Source organism: Berghia stephanieae, chromosome 5, assembly GCF_034508935.2.
Source record: "Berghia stephanieae isolate SIO BIC M18660-M18661 chromosome 5, UCSD_Bste_1.3, whole genome shotgun sequence".
Classification (NCBI taxonomy): domain Eukaryota; kingdom Metazoa; phylum Mollusca; class Gastropoda; order Nudibranchia; family Aeolidiidae; genus Berghia; species Berghia stephanieae.
This window is the reverse complement of record NC_088364.1, coordinates 13,237,358-13,245,029: the sequence shown is the minus strand read 5'-3', so window position 1 is coordinate 13,245,029 and position 7,672 is coordinate 13,237,358.

Sequence of the window (7,672 nt, the reverse complement as noted above, 5' to 3'; positions counted from 1 at the left end):
GTGACGATTTTGATGCAAGTGGTAAGGAGAGGGTTAAAGATGTTCGTTGAATTCAAGAAGCCGTTCTCAGCTATGAGTTTGTTTGAACTTTGGACTGTAATCCACGTATATCATTGATTGGCTTTGTGGTAGCAGCCTCTCATGGTTCACACTACTATGTTATGACGATCGACCCAATCAGCAAAGTCCGGTCCGCATTCGTGCACCGTCGCGAACCCGCCGGGTAGCATCGTCACAACACACCTTTCGACTAGATGCTCTGCCGTCTCGGGTTCTTGCCCACAGCGTTGGCATATTGGACAGATAGTAAGACCCCACCGATGTAACGCACTTGCTTTGTGGTAAAATAGGTTTGTTAGCCTATACTGCCGTACTCTGGAAAAACTTATATTTAAACATTTGGCCAGAAAACTCGTCCTTCAAATATAAATCGATTGAAATGACCCTCAGCTTAGCAAAAACTCTCAAACATGGGACTTCGGGAAGTTTTTGCTAAGCTGAGGGTCATTTCAATCGATTTATTTTATATTATGAGTTTTCTGGCCAAATTTTTAAATATAAGTTTTTCCAGAGTATAGCAATATACCGTCTATTTTGTTATGATATTATATTACATTCTCTGACAGACCGCTTTTTTATTGTTTTACTACAAATACCAACAGATTTATTATTTGTGATCCTCAAATCGTCCAAAACTTGAAAACTTTAACCTAAAACCTAAAAATAAGTCCAAGTTCCAGATGTTTTTTTTTAATTGGAAGAACTCTTAAATGTGAATTTATAGTTAAAATTTTAGGAAATCTGAACATGGAGATTTTTTGCAGTGTATGAAATTTAATATTTTCTCCCATATAACTAATTACAAATGTTCTTCCTTATAACGAATGAAAATTACTCCAAAGTTTGCAATATATGAAATTCGATATTTTCTCCAATATAACGAATGGAAATTACCTCAAAATTTTACATTAGAGTCTATAAATTGAATTTCTTGCACATACTACATCGCGTTGAATACTCCTTGTAGACAGTGGGCATATTTAAACAAATCATATTTTGCTATAAACGATAAGGCGACCAATCAGTATGTGACCAAATATACTCGATGAAGAGAAAACATTTGGAATTTACAGTAATAATATTAGTATCCAGTATGTCAGTATTATCATCACAATCATTATCTTACTTAGATGCTTGATGACCTAAATATCCTTGTTTGGTAAACATAATAATATTTTTAAAAATTAGACCAGAAGCCAAACACTTCAAATGCAGTTCGATTAAAATAACTCCATTACTTGGCAAAACAGTTTCAGAATTAATTTGTGCCAGGGTTTGTTTGTTTTAGGTTGGTTTTAGAACTTTTTTGTGTCGGGTTCTTTCTGAGAGGTTTCAGAACTTATTTGTGTCAGTGTCAGCCTTTTTAAACGTTTTCAGAACTTATTTACATCATGCTCTTTTTTCAGAACTTCTTCGTGTCTGATTCTTTTTGAGGTTTCAGAAGTTCTTTGTATTGTCTTCTTTTTGATTGTTTCAGAACTTTTATTTTGGTCGGGCTCTTGTAAATTGTCTCAGAACTTCCTTAAGTTTTTTTTGAAGGTTTAAAAACTTATTTGTATCTGTATTTTGGGAATTTTTCAGAGCCTCTTTTTGTCGGGAATATTTGGGCATAATTCGGGTTATTCCTATCAATATATACATGTACATATTATGTATAAATAAATATACTAATATATCTCATACATTATACTAATATATGTGACCCTCCGTCTCAAAACGGTATTATGTCGGGATGATTCAGACCCCAAAAAGTGAATTTAGAGATAAAATGATGAGAAATTGGAGCTTAGAAGTTTGTGCAATGCAAGAAATAGTCTTTATACTCCACGATAACGTACAGAAATTAAACCCAAGTTGGATATTTGTGGCTATGAATTCAATTTCCCTTACCGAGTGGATCCCGACATAATACCGCTTTGATACGGTGGGTCACATATACTAATATAATCAAAGTCTCAGGCTTCAGAAACTATGAAATATATAGTAAACTAAAGGGAGTAAAATGACTCTTATAAAAGATACAAAACAAAGTAAACGACATTTCGGACTTTGGCCTTCTTTAGGAAAACAAGAAAAGGAATTAAGTTCCATTCCATAGGCATTATAGTTAAAACATTACACACACACACTTTTACCTATAATTCTTATCTATAATGCCCATGTAATATAGCATATTTTCTTTTCTTGTTTTCCTGAAGAAGGTGAAAAGCCGGAACGTCGTTTACTTTGTTTTGTATCTTTTATAAGAGTCATTTGTACTCCCTTTATTTCACTAAACATTTTATTGTCTCATTCAGGCACCTCTAGATGTTGGTAAAAACTATGAAAGTTGGAGTTCACTTAATGACACTGTAATTGGATTCAATAGTCTGATGTCACGTCGCCCAGCAACGGCGGCCATCGTGGTGCTAAACAAAGAAAATCGGTACTTTTTATTCTTCATGCTGGCTAGAACTTTCCATATGTCTTGTGATCAGAATGGGTAAAAGTCAAAACATGATCAGATTTATGGGGTTTTTTCCCTCTGGACACGCTTTTATGCTCGTCCGAGAAATATTTCATAAGGGCGTCCGCCATTGTTCCGATAGTTTAGAGCCAGTTACTATGTTACCGTGAGTCATTGTGCGGCTATGTGATCTAGTGGTATGACACACGCTTTCGGATCGGAAGGTCCTGGGTTCGAGCCTCACGCTCGGCACATAGTTGAGTCCTTGGAAAAAGCTCTTTACTTACTTTCTCTCACCGTACTCAGGTATCAAATGAGTACCCGGCCGTTAACAGCGCTGTCTTTGAAAAATTGTAATATCGCCTAACAGGCGTTATGTTCCGTCCTATATGTTAAATGTTGCTGTTGACCAAGGACCCCTTGTAAAGCGCTTTGAGCACATTTAGTGGATATTGCCTATATATAAAGCTCAATTTTTAAAGTTCAATTTTAAAGAGTCATTACGAGGGAAGTGACGTTACCACTGTTGAAGCGTATTAAGCACACGTTTTATTGACGAAAATAAAGAACAAGGCAAAACAAAACGTTTAGATAAGACTTGATTGTTGAATACTCCCAGAAGAACGTGACATGTGTACATCAATACATTCCACATGAGGTGGTCTAAGACAGTTTTTTAGATTCTAACTCAAATTGAGGCTAGGGCGTGGTCTGAATCGATGATTTGCGATGATCGTGATGATGGTGATGATGGTGGTGTTGGTGGTGGTGGTGGTGTTGGTGGTGGTGGTGTTGGTGGTGGTGGTGTGGTGTGGTGGTGTGGTGGTGGTGGTGTGGTGGTGGTGTGGTGGTAGTGGTTGTGGTGTGGTGGTAGTGGTGGTAGTGGTGGTAGTGGTGGTGGTGGTAGTGGTATTGGTGGTGGTGTTAGTGGTGGTAGTGATGATGGTGGTGGTAGTAGTGGTGGTGGTGGTAGTGGTGGTAGTAGTGGTGATGGTGGTGGTGGTAACAGTGGTCCCAAAACCTCAGCTGGTAGATCACTCCACAAGGACTGGAACCGACCTCGGGTGTGGTAGAAACTTTTTTCTGACCCTTGTGTTTACCCAGCAATGAATTGTAACTGGATTTGTAAGATCTGGGGTAGAGAATTTACTTAGTGATAGAATAACGCTCTATGAAGGGTGGCAAGCAATTGCTATAACATGGTGGCGTTAAACGTCAGGGAAATCGGGATAAACTCCAGCTTCATAGGCCTTCTTTTCTGTTCTTATTTTTTGAGAGACTATGTGGTCTAGTGGTATAACACTCGCCTTCAGATCGAAGGTCCAGGGTTCGATCCTGCTCTGAGGCTCATAGTTGAGTTCTTGGAAAAGGGCTCTTTATTCACATTCTCTCACCACCGTGCCCAGGTGTAAAATGAGTACATGGCCGTTAACAACGTTGCCTCTGTCCAAAAAAAAAATGTAATATCGCCTCAAAGGCGTCATGTCTCGTCCTACATGTTAAGTGTTGCTGTTTATCAAGGACACTTTGTAAAGCGCTTTGAGCACATTTAGTGGATATTGCTCGATATAAATGCTCTATATAATTTTTATATATAATAAATAAAACAGTTCGATTACGAAATCATTGCATGGGCTATATAAGATGAGAAAAATGTGACAACTCGCATGAAACGGTATTACGCCGAAGGTGACTCGTGGCTCAAAATTCACTTTAAAACTCAACTTGCATAACTTGAGCTAAAATAAACGCCTCTATAAAGAACAAATAGGTTTGTATCGTCAAATTCAAAAGAATTTAAATTCCCTGGTAACGCGCATTTTGAATTTGAAGATAAAGAACTGATTAAATGTATATAAAAGGCGCCAGATAAAGCAAGATAGAAATATTCAAGAAAAAAAAACATCCCAAAAAGTCAGTCGACCTCGACTGAGGATCGAACCTCAGACCTTCTGATTCCGGTCAGACGTGCTACCATTACACCATAGAAGCTCCAACGCTTGCATCACACACAACATACATTATTAAACACGAGAGGAAGAGGACGAAGACATTTGAACTCAATTTCTTTACCTTGTTCTTTCCGACACAATGCTTGATGGAAACGATGGGTCGCGTGAATTTATATATATATATATATATATATATATATATATATATATATATATATATATATATATATATATATCCGGAAGTATAACGGACCAACACACAAAATTGTGTGTATCCATGAACGTTTATAGTCGGGTTAATACAGTTCAGTGAGCATTACTCATAAACGCTGATGGCAAAAGACAATAACAAAAAACTATCTATCGCGTTAAGGGGCGGTTTCGGTCTGATCATTAGGAAAATCCTTTAAAAATGGATTTTGAGATTTTGGTAGAAAACGCTATTTTATTAACTTAGAAATAATATTACTGAAGTGCAATTTCTCAAAACATACTATGAATGCACGAAAAATAAGGTCTAAAGGGGTATAGGTAGTAAGAAAAGTGTGAAATTTGGATAGCTATTTTCTATTTTCTCAATGTCATTTTTCTATGGGTATGGAATACTGTGTCAAATATTTCTCAGAATCTATTTCTTGAGATAATGTATTATATCACCATTGAGAGAATTTATAAGGTATGTGTGTTTTTTTTTTTAACTTATAATCCAAATTATAATGTTTTAACGATTTTGTCATAAAATTTTAACTCCCAACTTTGTAATTATCTAATACAAGTCTCATAAGCTAGATGTAAAATCTTTTTATGGTGACACAAAATTCTGCTGATAAGAAGGAGGAATATGGCAGGATACTCCTTCATACTTTATTATGTCAGATTCCTCTTCCCCCCCCCCCCTCACCCCCCCCCCCCCCCCCCCCCCCCCCCCTTCCGATTCAGGACGCAACACGGCTATGAATTTTTTCCATCCAAAATGTTTTAGTTAGATTTTTTTAATTAGGTACTATAACGAGGATACAGAATGTAAAAAAAAAACGCCCAATATAAATAATGAATATTCTTTAGAAAATACTAAATACCCAAACCGTCCCTTAAACAGACAATAGCAATTGCTTGCTACCCTTTTGATATGACGCGTGTCTTTGGCAATGTACGTTTTTACAAGATCTGACATACTTCGCTACCAAATCTAGAAATAAACATTCACTTCTCCCAGGATCGATCTAGGTCCCTTTGTGAGTAAAGAAAACGCTCTATCCAATGCACTATCGGGACAAAAATTTTAAAAATAAGCATAGTCTTACAATATAATACAATTGAGCTTTTATATAGCGCAATATCCACTACACGTGTTCAAAGCGCTTTACAAAGGGCCCTCCGACCAACAGCAGCACGTAACATGTAGAACAAGACATGAAGCCTGTTAGGCGACAGTAAAAAAAATTTCCAACAGAGACAACGCTGTTAACGGTCAGGTACTCATTTTACACCTGAGTACGATGATAGAATATGAGTAAAGAGCCTTTTCCAAGGACTCATCTATGCGCCGAGGCGCGAGGCTCGAACCCAGGACCTTCCGATCCGAGAGCGAGTGCCATACCACTAGACCACATAGCATACCGACTGATGAAAATAGAACCAATGAACTCGTACATAAAACAAGAAAAATAATATTATGAATGCATTTCCATTTGCTTCCTTTGTCCAGGGGAAATAACCTTGAATATTTGATTTATTTGACATTTATTTACTGAGTACATTACCTTAGTTGTAGGAGGGTGAAAGGGAATTCGATTTGTTTTTGTATTTATTGTTGGTATTGGGGTGGGGAAGAGAATTGTTTTGTTTTGATTTGTTCTTTTTTTTTTGTCAAGGTTTGTTTTGTTTTTTGTTTTTTGTTTTTTGTATTTGTTTGGTCCTCTTTCCTTTTTTTTTTTTTGCTTTTGTGTGTGTGTGTGTGTGGGGGGGGCGGGGGGGGGGGGGGGATCTAGTGACATTATGAAGGAGTTCTGTTTTTAATTTTCTGTTATCTATTTTTTTTTTTTTTTGATCCATTTTGTGATGATTTTTATGGGGTTTTTTTCCTTTTATCGTTGTTTATTTCTTTTTTGATTGATTATAATAAATACTGGTATAGAAGTTTTGTATGTACGTAATTTTAAAAATTGAAACTCCATTCTATTGAAATGTTGGAAGTGCTTTTTTATTTATAGGCTTGAGAAAAATAAAAATGATAAAAATAAGGAGAAAAGAATAATAACTTACGATAACCAAAGAAAAAGAGTAACAAATATTCATTGGTGTCGTTTCCATTGCATTTTTATACAGCAAACAATATATTCATTTTTCTTTTCGGTACGAGGCATGTTTAACATATAAATTTTAATGAGAATTCTCATTTTAACTGTATGCATGATCTCTCTCTCTCTCTCTCACTCTCTCTCTCTCTCCCTCTCTCTCTCTCTCTCACTCTCTCCCCCCTCTCTCTCTCCCTCTCTCTCTCTCTCTCTCTCTCTCTCTCTCTCTCTCTCTCTCTCTCTCCTCAGTGTGAAGGGTTTCCCCCATAGTTTTGAAATCTTAGGAATTCCCAATCTTACTTAAGAATTTTCTCTCTCTCTCTTCTCTCTCTCTCTCTCTCTCTCTCTCTCTCTCTCTCTCTCGCTCTCTCTCTCTCTCACACACACACACGCATACACTCTCTCTCTCCCTCTCTCTCTCTCTCTATCTACCTATCTATCTATCTATCTATCTATCTATCTATCTCTATCTATCTATCTAAATATATATAGATAGAATGCGCTCGGCCAAGGAGTTCACAACATTGCCATCCGGAAGTATAACGGACCAACACACAAACTCTGTGTAACCATGAACTTTTATAGTCTGGTTAATACAGTTTAGTGAGAACAACTCACAAACGCGGATGGCAAAAACAATAACAAAGGCCTGAGTGACGTCATCTGCATACTATCTATACATATATATATGTGTGTGTATATATATACATATATATATATATATATATATATATATATATATATATATATATATATAAATATATATATATATATATATATATATATAATATGTCAACATATATATCTCTTTCTCACCCCCACCTATGATAATAATAATAATATAATAATAATAATAATAATAATAATAATAATAATAATAATAATAATATAATAATAATAATAATAATAATAATAAT